Raw genomic sequence first — 14,347 nt, forward strand, 5'->3', positions numbered from 1 at the left:
TGTCACCCTGACCTCAGTTGCTGTATTATCTCATATTAAGCCCCACAGCTTCAGGGGCCATTTCTCTGGCCTCTGCTGTGGCCATTGGCAGAGAGGTTGTGCAAGCATGCACACCATCCGCAGTACTCTAATAAGTCACATAGACTTCAGTCAGACTCACTTCTTAAAACAAGCCATTTGTGGGGTTAACTCTTTATAGCCTGCACTGCTTACAGCCTGCTTTGAGCAAAATCAATAGGGTGGTCTGCCATAATAGGAGTTAAAGAAAAATCAGAAGATAACACAAAAGGTATAAAAAATTTACCAAAGTCATAACAAAAAATTTTCCAAGTTTAGGGAAAGAATTGAACTTCTAGGTAAACAAGATATATAGAAACCCAAATAATGATGGTCAGAAAAGAACTCCATGCCACATCATAGTTAAAATCAAAAGTCTAATGCAAGGACAGAATTTTAAAAGCTTTTAGAGAAAATCAATAAGTAACTTACATAGATAAGCCTATGAGAATTACAGCACATATCTCAAAACAAATCTTAAAGGCCAAGAGAGTTTGGAGTGAAGTATTTTAAGCCCTAAAAGAAAATACCTTTCAACCAGAGATTAATATATTCTACTAAACTCTGTTTCAAAATTGATGGAGAAATAAGAACTTTCCATGACAAAAGAGCACCTTAACAGATTCATAGCCCCCCAAAGCAGCATTACAAAAAGTACTCAATTCCTAGACAGAGACTCTGAGGCCAACAACACTAAAGAGCCTAAAGGAATTAATATATGAAGCAGGGTAAGCAGCTGAGCAAAAGAAGAAAATAAATGAACAACAAAAAATAATGCAATGGAAGGAATTAGTTCCTTTCAGTATTAATTCTGAATTTAAATGATCTTAATTCCTTAATCAAAATACACAGATTGACAAATTGATAAAAAAACAAGCCTGCTGGGTGTGCGCCGCGGGCCAGGACCAAGGAGGGAGGCAGGGCCAGGCGGTAGCGAGGCGAAGCAAGGAAGAGGGTGGAGAGGCTCTCGTGCATGTCATCAGAGCACTACGGTGGAGCTGCGAGCGGCAGCGATGGCGCTGAGCAGAGTGAAACAGTGCCTGATGGCTATAAAGTGCAAGAAAACTGCCTCCAACCGCCCTTCTGCTACAATTTCAGGACAAAATAGCAGCCGCTCAGGAAATAAACCAGACCCTCCACCTGTGCTACGGGTTGATGACCGGCAGCGGCGGGCCCGAGAACGACGTGAGGAACAGGACAAGCATTTAGCTGCAGGAGAAATTGTCTGGCTAGAAAGAGAAGAGCGAACCAGGCTGCACTATGAGAAACACCTGGAAGAGCGGAAGAAGAGGCTGGAGGAGCAGCGGCTGAAGGAGAAACGGAGGAGGGCTGCAGTGGAGGAGAAGCCAAGGCAGAGGCTAGAGGAGGTCAAGGAACGCCTTGAAGCTGTTGTCCGACTTACAATGGAAAGGAGCCAGAAACCCAGATAGAAGTACAACCAGTGGTCCTGGGGAGGCCCTCTCCATGGGAGTCCCAGCATCCACAGCTCAGATCCAGACAGGCGATCAGTTTCCACCAATCTTTCGGAACATGTTGATCCCATCATTAGCAAGCGGCTCTCCTCATCTGCAACTTTGCTAAATTCTCCAGAAAGAGCTCCCCACCTGCAGCTCAGCCCCTGGAAGAGCACTGTTGTTAACAGACTCCTGACGCCCACACATTTGTTCCTGGCCAGAAGTAAAAACACAGCTGCCTTGTCTGGAGATGCAGCATCTTGCAGCCCCATCATCATGTCCTGCAAAGCTGCACACTCTAGAAATACAGTGGGTGGACCAAAACTCTTTGTAACACCGCCAGAGGGCTCTTCACACAGGAGGACTGTTCATGGCACCATGGGCCATAAAAGAGACAGAAAATGTACACTTCCACCTCATATCTGGCATATGAAGGGCTCTATCTCCAGCTAATCCCAAAGCAAGATCTCCATCTTCCTCCAGATTCTGGTTCCCATCCAAGTCTTTTCCGCACTTGCCCCGCACACCCCAACCTGCGTCTTCCTTACCTCCTGGCTCGGTCAAGGCTGCCCCAGCTCAGGCCCGGCCCCCATCCCCTGGCAACATCTGCCCTGGCAAGAAAGAAGCCAGAGTGGAACCTGAGAAGAAAGACCCTGAGAAGAAGCCTCAGAGTGTTGCCAGCGAGCCCTCACTGAGGGGCAGAGAGCCTTTAGTGAAGGTAGCAGAAGCCAAAGTCTAGGAGGTGATGGCTGTCAAGCCCTAAGCTGACACAGCTGCTCCAGCACAGGCTCCAGCCTCGCTCCTAGCGCCAGCCTCTGTCCCCACCACACCATCCCCTGACTGCCAGTGCTGCTCCCAAGGCCTCCACAGGCACCAGGGACTCAGAAGAGGCCACACGGCTGCTGGCTGAATAGCAGAGAGAGAAGGAGGATAGAGAGAGGAGGGAGAAGGAAGAGCTGGAAAGACAGAAGAAAGAGGAATTGGCTCAAAGGGTGGCTGATGAGCGAGCCCACTGGGAGGAGGAGGCCCACAGGCTGCAGGCCAAGCAAACCCAGGAGGAGGAGGAGCAGCTACGCCTGGAGCGGGAGCACGTAGAGACCAAGTAGTCCCAGAAGCAGAAGGAAGAAGCAGCCGGGGTTTGTGAGGAAGCAGAGAGGGTCCGGCAGGAAAGAGAGGGACACTTCCAGAGAGAAGAGCAGGAGCGTCTGGAGAGGAAGAAGTGGCTTGAGGAGATTATGAAGAGAACCAAGAGGACAGAAGCTCCAGAGAAGAAAACCGTGGACCAGAGAAATGGTGACATAGCCAAGGGAGCTCTCCCTGGAGCAACAGAGGCAGCTACACTTCCGTGTATGATTAAACTCGCCAGGAAGTGGAGATCCAGGTACTAGCCCACATGTGGTCACTTCACACCAACCGAAAGTGACCGTGGAGAGTGCTCCTAATTTGGAAAACCAAATGAAAACAGAGTATCTGTGGAGAATGAAACTTTTGAAGAAAGTACAACCTTACCCGTTGGATCTAAGCCATCAAGATTAGATGTCATCAACAGTGAGAGCCCAGAAATTCCTTTGACTCCAATTTTGGCCTTCGATGAAGAAGGGACGCATGGGCCTCTACCTCGGGTAGTTGGTGTCCAAACAAAACAGACCTCAGAAGTTATATGAGCATTTCTTCTGATGCACCAAAGCAGATAATGAGTAAGAGTTTCTACAATTGATGGAATTCCTTTCATGCCACAAAGGAGCATTCCCTCCTCCAGTTTTCTAAAGATTGCTTGACCATCACTTTGAAAAGACTTTATTAAAACCAGCTAATGACAACAGACTGGATAGCTTTTCTAATAATTTTCCCAACAGAAAGAAATAAATCCTCCTTATTTTTTAGTACTTTAAAATGGCTTTTTCTAGTGTATTACTTCTTAGCAAATCGATATTTTTCTGCATTCTTTAAAAGACAAGAACATTTGACTCTAAAAGAAATGGGCTAACTAAGCATGATTTTTTCACAGAGATATTTTGTTCTTAGAAGCTTAACTTATAAAATTGGCAAAAAAAATTACCTTTTACAATGTAATACTTGAAAAATAAGTATCTCTTTTCTCTACAAATAGAGTGAATAGCGAGGTATTTAAACCTGTTTGTTTAAATACTGTTGCAAAAAGCTCTAATTATAGAGGCAAATTAAAGGCAGACTACCAGGTTCTTGTAAATGCAACTTGTACATAGACATTCTGCGAACCCAGCTATCATATTCTTCTTGCAGTTACTTTTACAAAAGCTAACAAGTTTTAAAATGTGAAAAAAATTATTTTTTCAAAGCAAGAATTTACTCTCCTCTTAAATAATGTATTTATAAAGTTTTTCCAAACAAATCAAATAAATTAGAACAGTGTGACAGTGCTGCACATTTGCTTTATGAGATGCATTGCTTCTGACATTACTGTGAGAGAATTGTTACTGGTGATTCAGGGCTACTTCTGACATTTGTATGTTGCTGCTATCCCCGATGATGGTGGGGACTTATATGGAGCAGGGGTGGTGGTGGTTCATGTTTCTTTAAATAAAAGAAGGATTTCGTTTTGCTCTTTTCAGAGCAATGAAAATATGATGGGATCTGGACTGGGTGATAATGGGATGAGGGCCTCCAGGGTATACTCGCGCCACGCGTGGCAGCCGTCAGCTTTTCACTTTTCATGGTTATTCTTCAGTTTTGCTGCCCAACCTAGCTGCACAAACTTGCACTTCGGTTTGCTAATATAAATTTAATTTTATTTTCCCATGTAAGAGACCACTCATGACTAAATGTAGAAAGAGGGAACACTGAGGGAACACCTGTTTTTATGTGGAATGTTTAGAAAAGATAAATTTATACCCGTATAATGTGTTAGTTTTGTTAAAAGAGGGATTGGGTAAGCAACTAGATTGAATGAGACACTATTCATCTTATTGGACTGTTTCTTTTAAATCTAATCATATGATCTTTAGCAACAATTTTAATTTGTCAGAAGATATTAATCTGGATTTTTTCCCTTATTCTCAGTTGTCTGTGTATACATAGTCATTGTATTAAAAAATTCTGTTCAAAAAAAATAAAACAAGCCTACTGTATTTACATATGAGACACATTTCATCCATAACAAAAGCACATATTCTGAAAATCACAGGATAGAAAGCAACCCTCCATGCAGCAGGACCAGAAAGCAAGCTAGACTAGCTATTCTGTCAGACAAAGTGGATTTCAGTGAAATCTGACCAGAAGAGACAAAGAAGTTATTTATGCACCGAATTCCAGGACACCCAACTTCATAAAACAAATAGTACTGGAAATTTTAAAAAAAAGCACAGGATAGACATCAACACGATCATAGCAGGACTTCAGTACAGGTCAACTAAACAAAAAATCAGCAAAGAAATATCAGAATTGAATCACATCTTTGAACAATTGGACTTAATAGATAGCTACAGGACTGTTTTCCCCAACAACAGTAGAGAATACATTTTTATTCTCAGCAGCACAGGAAAGTTTCTCCAAAATAGAACATATTTTAGGCCATAAAGCACACTTACCTATATACAAAAGCCTTGAAATGGTCTCATGCATATTATCACATTGTAGTGCAATGAAAGTAGAAACCAGTAACAAAAGAAGTCATAGAAATTATGTAAACATCTGAAGGTTAAACAATATACCCTTTAATAATCAATGGGTTACAGAAGAAATCAAGGAAGAAATTACACAAATTCCTAGAATCAAACAATAATGGCAGTGCAACAAACCAGAACCTATGGGACAGAATGAAAGCATTCCTAAAAAGGAAGTTAATAGCTGTGAATGCCCACATTAGAAAAGCAGATTGATTCCAAATAAATAACCTAATGATGCATTTCAAAGCCCTAGAAAAGCAACAGAAGTCCAAATCCAAAACTGGTACAAGGAAGGACATTATAAAGATTGGAGTGAAAATTAATGAAATTGAGAGTTAAAAAATATAAAGAAGTAAGGAATCAAAGAGTTTACTCTTTGAAAAGATTAAGTATTTATCAACACAATTAGAAATGACAAAGATGAAATCACAATGGACACGACCAAATCCAGAGTATTTTAAGTAATTACTTAAAAGACCTGCATTCCAGTAAATTGGAGAATCTAGAAGAAATGGGTAGAGTTCTTGACACATAAGAGTTACCAAAACTGAGCCAAAAAACTCTGACTAATCCAATAGTATACAATGAAATTGACTTGGTAATAAACACCCTACCAACAAAGAAAAGTTCAGCCTTTGGATTCACCACTGAATTTTACAGGAACTTCAGACAAGAATTAATGCCAGTATTCTTCAAACACTTCCATGAAATTGAAAGGGAAGGAACGCTGCTGTGTTAGTTACTTTTCTCTTGTTGCTAAGACAAAATGCCCGACACCCAAAGTTAAAGAGGAAGGGGTTTATTTAGCTCACTGTTTGTAGAGGTTAATCGTCTGGCTCCAAGTCAAGGATGGCAAACAAGTATCACAGGGGAGAAACAATATGGCATGTACAAGGTAGCAAAAGCAACAAGGGACTTTAACACTGTCTTTCTGCTTCTTTTATCCTATTCAGACTACCAGGTAGTGCAGTCCTAAACCAGTCACTCACATGTATGGTTTAGTAATCATACGCCCTTAATTCTAGCATCACACATTCCAGATTTAGCTACCTTTGAAAAAGACTGCATGAGGCTTGTGGGGGGGGCGCATCTAGACACAAGCCACAACAACTGCCCCACTCATTGCTTGAAGCTGGCATTGCAATACCAAAGTGGACAAGGACCTAAAGAAAAAGAACAGACCACTTTCCTTGATACATTCCCAGTGGGGCCATACATCCATGACTGGCCCATCAGGACTGCTCAGTGGGCCAGTCATACATGTACCACTGGTGGTTCAAGCCAGTGGGAACGTGTTAATGAACATAAATGCAAAAATCCTCAACAAGATACTGTACTTGCAAATAGAATACAAGAAGTCATTCAAAAGATTAAATATCATGACCAAATTGGTTTCATCCCAGAGATGACAGGGTGGTTCAACATATGTAAATCAATAAATGTAATATTTCACATAAATAGAAGCAAGGATAAAAATGACATGATAATTGCAATAGATGCAGAGAAAGTATTTGGCCAGATCCAACATCCATTCATGATAAAATGCTTGACAACAACTGATCTAAAGAACCTTAGATTGGTAAAAAGCCATTGATGACAAACCCACTGTTAGCATCATACTAAATAGGAAAAAGCTGAAAGCTTTCTCACTAAAATCAGGAACACCACTAGGAAGTCCACTATTACCACTCCTCTTCAGTATAGTACGTGCAACTTTAGCCAGAGCAATTAGGCAAGAAAAAGAAATAAAATAGATTCTAATAGGAAGTGAAGAAATCAGAATATCTTTATTTGCAGATGACATGATCTTTAAAAAAAAACTCCACTAAAAGATCCTTAGAACTGATAAATTCAGCAAAGTGGTGGGATATAAAATAAACACCCCAAAATCAGTAGTGTGCCTGCACACCAAGAATGAAGCAATCCACTTGAGAAAGAAAGCAGGAAAACAATCTCGTTTATAGTAGCTTCCAAAAAAATTAAACATCTAAGAATTTACCTAACCAAAGCAGTAAAATACCTCTATAAAGAAAACTATATTGCTCTGAAAAAAGAGACTGACGAGGATATTAGAAAATGGAAAGATGTCTTTTGTTTTTGGATAGGCAGAATTAATATTGTCAAAAATTGCCATAATACTGGGCTGGGGATTTAGCTCAGTGGTTTCGCTGCCTGCTGCGCAAGCGCAAGAGCAAGGACCTGAGTTTGATCCCTAGTACCAAAAAAAAAAAATTGCCATAATACCAAAAATGATATATAGATTTACTCTAATCCCCATCAAAATACCACCAGCTTTTATCACACAACTAGAAAAAAAATAATTCTAGAATTTATATGAGATCAGAAGAATTCCCAGAATATCCAAAGCAGGACAGGAGGCATTTTAATCCCAGACTTCAGATTACACTACAAAGCTACACTAGTTAAAAAGAAAAAGCATGGTACTGGCACAAAAGCAGACATAATGACCAGTGGAATAGAATAGATGATGCAGAAAAAATCCCAACTACCTTTAGCTATGTGCTTTTCAACAAAAGGGCTAATCATTCACTAGAGGAAAGATAGCTGGGAATAGTGTTTATGCACAAACAGAAGAATGAATCTTGATCTATATCTCTTAGTCTGGACTAAAGTCAAATCAAAATTGATTAAAGATCTAAATACTAAACAGAAACACTTAACATGCTGGAAGAAAAAAAATGGTAAAACTCCTGAAGGCATAGGTAGAGGCAAAGGCTTCCTGAACAGAACCCCAGTTGCCCAAGAAATAATATCAAGAGGCAACAAATGGGATTATAGCAAATTAAAAAGCTTCCACGTAGCAAAGGAAACAACAGAGTGAACAAACTACAGAATGGAAAAGAATTTTTTTGCCAGCTACTCCTTGAACAGAAAACTAATATTTAGAATATATGAATAGCTCAGAAAATTAGACCTCTAATAGTAAAAGACTTGGATAAAAGTGCAACTGAATTGAATAGAAACTTCTCAGAAGAAATAAAAATGGCCAATAAATACCTGAAAAAGTGGTTATTATCTTTGGCCATTAGAGAAATAGAAACAACACTGAGATTTTACCATACTACAGTAAGAGTACATGGCTATCATCAAGGTCTCAAAAAAATAATAGATAGTGGCAAGAATGTGGGAAATAGGGAACGCTTCTGCATTATTGGTGGGAATGTAAACTAGTATACCCACTTTAAAGTCAGCATGGAGATTTCTCAACAAACTAGAAATTCCATTTCACCCAACTATACCTCGCATGGGTTATCATCCCCAAAGAGTTAAAATTATACCACAGTGATACATGCACACCCATGTTACAGCAGCAAACTCACAATATCTAAATCATGGAAGTGGCCTTTATTCCCATCAACAGATGAATGTAAAGAAAATTTGCCATATATGCACAGTGGTGCATAATACTCATAAAGAAGGACAAATTTGAGTCATATGTAGGAAAATAGATGGACCTTGAGACCATAGTACTAAGTGAATTAAGTCAGTCACAAAAGGTTAATGTATTGCATGGTTTCTCTAATGTAACAGATTCAAAACACAACATAAAGAACAAAACAAAAGAGCCATGTCAATAAACAGGAAGGTAGACTGCAGAGCTGGGAAGAGGATCTGGGAAAAGAGGGAGAATGGGGAGGGGAGGAGTGGCAAGGAGAGTAACAGTGACGGAGGTGTGCTATGTGTGCATCAAACACCTAAAGTGAACGTAGGCACTATAAACCACAAACATATTAATGAACACTTTCTAATGTTGAGAATTCAATTTTCAAAGACCAAAATTAGATAAATTCTAACACTAATTATATTAAGCTCACTACATAGAACAAAACCTTTATGAATATAATGTCAGTGGTATTGAGTTGATATTGTTTCTGTTGAAGTTGGAGGGTATTAAATTCCTTTGTATTTTAATCCAAATTCACCAGCATTTAAGAGTTTATTTTTCTGAAGAGCAAATGTTTTATATAACACAGTGATCTCAAGGTTCCTTCATGTCACGGTAGGTGGGGTAAACAGTTTGTTTCAAGAGAATGGCTCCCTGCCTCAAACTATCTTTTGCACTCTGATGTTCCCGTGCTTGCAATTCCATCATCAGAAATGTATTCCTCTGTATTAAATATCTCCTTCTCAGCTCAGTCCATTTAGAAAACACTGTTACTACAGCCATCACATGAATATTAGAATTTGTAGATCTTCTGTGTGTGAACAAAATATTTAGGCTAATTGGCATCATTCCTATTTAAACTGCATAATGCTTGTACGAATTGTAGGTGTTGTTATTCCCATTTCACAGATGAGTAAACTGTTGCTTAGAGCAGTTGAGTTATTTACATAAAGTACTCTATTTAGGATAGGCCAAGCTGAGATTTAGGTCATGTCTCTTTTCTCTTCTTCACTGACCTTTGTACATTTAAAAAGTAATCAATAGCAGCAGTTATTTCTCAGATAACTTTCCAAGGCAAAAGGACATCCTGGGTCAGAGACAAAGACTGTTTTCAGAAAGGATTCCAGATATTTCCTTTTATCTCATTTTTATTCCTTGTCCTTGTTAAAAACAAAAATTACTGATATTTGTCATTCTTAAATGGAAGTAATTACTTGGTGTTAATAATTAAGATTAAAAATTAGTAGCAAATTGAAATTAAGGCTGATGAATATAATGAAGAGTTTCATTCCTTTATAAGTTATTGAACTTCTAAAAAACTGTGATCATCTAGTTTATTCAGGCTGTTTGGAAATTAGATGATCAAAGCTATATTTTTATATTTGAAATTAGAATTTATACTTCATGTCTGCTACAAATATATTTTTTAATTTTTCCTCAGTAAATGTAACATAGTTTAGATGATTTGCAAATTACATGTTAAGGTTTTAATTTCATAAATGAAAATTCATGTAAAAGAACACAGTTTTTGCTGGCATGAGAATATTTTTAAGAAGTTGAAAGAATTCCATTCATGGATAGGTAAGGGAACACATTTTGAAATCCAGTTCCCAGCCTGTATTTTTTGAAGTTCTGAAGATGTTTATAAGGTTTGTTGTTCATATTTCTTCTTTGAGTAAAGGTGCTTAAATAAGAGGGAAGGTAATTTACTTTCTAAAAATTCAATTAAATTTACTTTTGGAGCAATTTTAATTTTAATTTGCAGCAAAATTGAGCAAAATGTACAGAGTTCCAGTGTTCTCCATGTCCTGACAAATGCCACCCGCATCACAGAGGCACATTTGTTGGAATTAATGAACCTACAGTGACAATCATTATCAGAAGTTTAGAGTTTACATTACAGTTCATTCTTGGTGTTGTATGTTCCAGGGGTCTGGACAAATGTGTAATGACATGATTCTATCATTGTGCAGAAAAGTATTCCTTCCAGGGCCGGGGATTTAGTTCAGTGGTGCTGCCGCTGCCTTGCAAGTACAAGGTCCTGAGTTCAATCCCCGGTACAAAAAAAAAAAGAGAAAAGTATTCCAGCCCTAAGATTCTTCGGCTCTGTCGGGTTCATCCATCCCTCCCCACAAACCCTTGGCAATCACTGATCATTTATTGTCTCCACTTTTTTGTTTTTTCTAGAATGTCACATGGTTGGAATCATGTAGTATGTAGCTTTTTCACATGGGCTTCCTTCACATAGTAATATTCATTTAAGATTTCTTCCTGTCATTTCATGGCTTAGTGTTCATTTCTTTTTAGCACTAACATTTCACTCTCTAGTTGTATCAGTTTATTTACCTGCTGAAGGACATCTTGCTTCCAGGTTTTGGCAATCATGAGTAAAGCTGCTATTATTATTTGTGTGCGGGAATTCTTATAGATGTAAATTTTCAGTTCATTTGGGTTAATACGCAGGAGCATGACTGCAGGTTTGCATGGTAAGAGTACCTTCAGTTTTGTAAGAAGCTGCCAAATTGTCTTCCAAATTAGCTGTGACATTTTGCTTTCCCACCCAGAAATGAATGAGAACTCCTGCCACTCCACATCCTTGCCAGTATTTGTTGTCAGTGTTTTGGAGTTTGACCATTCTAAAAGGTGTCTCATTATTTTAACTTGCAGTTCCCTGCTAGGATATTAAAAAGTTTTTCATCTGTATGTCTTCTTTCCTGAGATGTCTGTTCAGATTTTTTGCATTTTAAAAATCATGTTGTTCATTTTTTTACTGTTAGAAAAGTTCTCTGAATATTTTGGATAACAGTTTTATTTATCAGTCTGATATTGGAATTTTGGTAACCTTGCAGAGTAAGGAAGTATTTATTCCCTTTCCTTTTATCTTCTGGAAGAGATTGTAGGCAGTTGGTAAAATTTCCTTCTTAGATACTTGGTAGAATTTACATCACCTGTTGCTTTCTGTTTGGAAGTCTATTGTCGATTTAATTTCTTAAATGGATATAGGCCTATTAGGATTATTTCTTGTGTGAATTTTAGTCAGTTGGGGCTTTCAAAGAATTTGTCCATTTCATCTCTTATCAGATTTTTTTTTTCTTACCAGATTTATAGGCATAGACTTGTTCATAATATTGTTTTATTTTTCTTTTAATGTCCATATGAGCTGTAGTTATGCATTCTTTTATTTCTGATATTAGTAATTTGTTTCTCTTCTCTTTTTTAGTTAACTTGGGTAGATGCTTATAGTTTTTTGTTGTTGTTAGTTTTAAAGAATCAGCTTTTTTGTTAATTTTATTTAGTGATTTTCTGTTTTCAATTTTACTGATTTATGTTCTAATTTTTACTATTATTTTCTGCTTACTTTGAATTTAATATGCTCTTTTTCTTCTAGTTTCCTTAGGTGAAGCTCAGATGGCTGATTTTAAAGCTTTCTATTTTTTTTATTTTTTTATTTTTATGTAGAAAAGCAATTTATTCCATTATAAGCACTTGCATAGTTAGTCATGGAGAGTAACAGGCCTGCTAGTGAAACAGGTCACCTAAAATGGAGATGGTACTAAACTAGTGGTCAAGGACTAACTTCTTAAAAAAAAAAAAAAAGCAACTCTTATCAGGGATTAATTTAATTTTAAAAACAAATTTAAGCTATCAAATCACCCTTCTCAACTTGACAGTCTACCTGAGGGACAACTGTCAGGTAACAACATACCTCTTTACAACTTGGTGGTCCCAAGTTAAAACAACAACAACAGAAACCATTTCACAGAAAAGAAAGGAATAATATGAAAACAGCTCAAGAAATACACTAACAAGCAAAAATATATAGGGAAAGAGGAACATGTAGCTTTGACTTAACTGAATAAACCAAGAGGAGACTGATCTACATAGGAAAGATGTGCATCCTGGAAAGTCAAGTATGAAGATTTAGAGTAGGAATCTATGACTTGATTCTCCCCTAATTCCTAAATAAAAATGACATCTTGCAGTACTTATACTTCATGGCTCAGACACCTAACCTCACTTGACTCTATTCCTTACACTTTAGCCTTTATGAAACAAGTCTGAAAAACTTGGGGATTTATCTTAAGAAGAAAAATAATCACACATTATATTCCCCTTTCTGTAGCTACTTTAGACCTGGGTTTGTTAATAGAAAATTCCTGAAGAAAATTTAAGTATAAGTCTGTGGCTTTGCTGAATCAAGTACCCTAGTTAATATTTAGATAACACCCACTGTTTGGGCCACTAGTATTATTGGTGGTACCTGGTGTGGAGGGATAGCTGAACAAAGTCTATATGTCTCAAAACCAGTGTTTAATCAATCTCAGGGTTGAGAGGAAAAAAGGGGAGTCTAAAATCATGAGTGCAGATATATCTAGGATCCTTGTCCTTCTGGATCCACACCTCCTTCAGGGTCTTCATCATTATAAATGTTCTCTGCCATCTGCCACACTTGCATGATATTGTCTTCTGATATAGAACAAATCACCTAAGGTTCATTGGGATTCCAGGAAAAATCAGATATCTTGGCAGTGTGACCACCATGAATAAACAACAACTCAGGTGGGCCATCTTCTGCATCTTCTGGAGATTGCTGTCCTCCAATTTTACTTAAATCTCAGACATTGAGTCTGCAATCAGTACCACTGGAAGCCAGAATAGTCTCATTGTGAGGTGGCCACTGAACCTGGAATATTTCATCCTTATGTGATTCAAAGGAATGCAATTTAAGTTTCAGATTTCTTAGATCCCACAAAGCAACAGTCTTGTCAGCTGATCCTGTGGCAAGAATGAATTCACTATAAGGATTGAAAGAGAGGCAGTTCACTTCAGCAATGTGAGCATCAACTGAGTGGCTTGGTTTGGAAGTGTTGTTTGACCGAGTATCTCAAATCATAACTTTCTGGTCATCAGCAACTGACCCAAACAGAGATTCATGGAGCAGATGCCAGAAAACATCTTCTACTACTGCTGTATGGCCTGTAAAGATGGTCTTCGCATCCACCACCTTTCCTTCCTTTGGAACAGCACTGATGTCCCATAAGCAGATGGTATGGTAAACTGAAGCACTAAGTAAGTGCCCACTGAGATTTGGGTTCCAAGAAAGCCCGTAGCCTTCCTTCTGATGTCCACGGAGACACAAGTCTGGGTTGCATTCTCAAGAGGGGTCTGGTTTAGAAGGATGCTTTGTATAGTCAAAAACAAGAACATCACTGGATGGTGTCTTTGTTGCAATGATGCAAGGGTTCTAGGGCATGTAACGGGCCCTGTTTACTTCTCCTTCATGGTTGATCTTGATTTCTATTACGATTTTCCCATTAATGGAGCCAAAACCTCCAAATTCTTTCTCACTGTCATAGTGTGATGCATCAAACTGGGCATCATCATTAGGGAGCTGTACACTGGCTATCACAAGGTGGTTTTGTTCATCCAATGTGTGTATGCCCAGGACAAGTTGATGAATGCTGAAATCTTTCCCTTCTGGTCTGGTTACATCTGGAAGCAACTGTGCAGTTAGGCTGGGCCACTCTAAAGCATGAGTCATCACCAAATCGTAAAGAAAAGGTGTGTTCTTTTCCATATTTTGTACTCCTCATTGATCACATGTTCTTCCACTGCGTTGTCAAAAGCTGCTTCCTTGTCAGCCATGGCAGCAGGAGAGCCAGGAGGACCCATGGGCCTAATGACATGGGAGGGGCCGGGAGGCTATGGGCCTCTATTTTTAATATATGCATTCAATGCTGTAACTTTTGCTATAAAGAAACTTAGATGATGGCTTTCACTGCATC

General features: G+C 38.5%; 1 protein-coding gene and 2 pseudogenes across 11 annotated transcripts in view; 2 read left to right on the forward strand and 1 right to left on the reverse strand.

Moving 5' to 3' along the window:
• Positions 1 to 14,347, forward strand: part of Arhgap32 (Rho GTPase activating protein 32) — a 320,258-nt gene that overhangs the window by 198,758 nt on the left and 107,153 nt on the right. The window lies entirely within an intron of this gene.
• On the forward strand, positions 1,164 to 12,162 carry LOC101722278 (ensconsin pseudogene; annotated as a pseudogene). The gene has a single exon (XR_015452412.1). The product of XR_015452412.1 is annotated as an ensconsin pseudogene (transcript).
• LOC101722632 (histone-binding protein RBBP4 pseudogene) lies at positions 12,611 to 14,207 on the reverse strand (annotated as a pseudogene).

Source organism: Heterocephalus glaber, unplaced genomic scaffold (genome assembly GCF_053883595.1).
Source record: "Heterocephalus glaber isolate CG9 unplaced genomic scaffold, H.glaber_assembly_v1.0 deba00001446, whole genome shotgun sequence".
NCBI lineage: Eukaryota > Metazoa > Chordata > Mammalia > Rodentia > Bathyergidae > Heterocephalus > Heterocephalus glaber.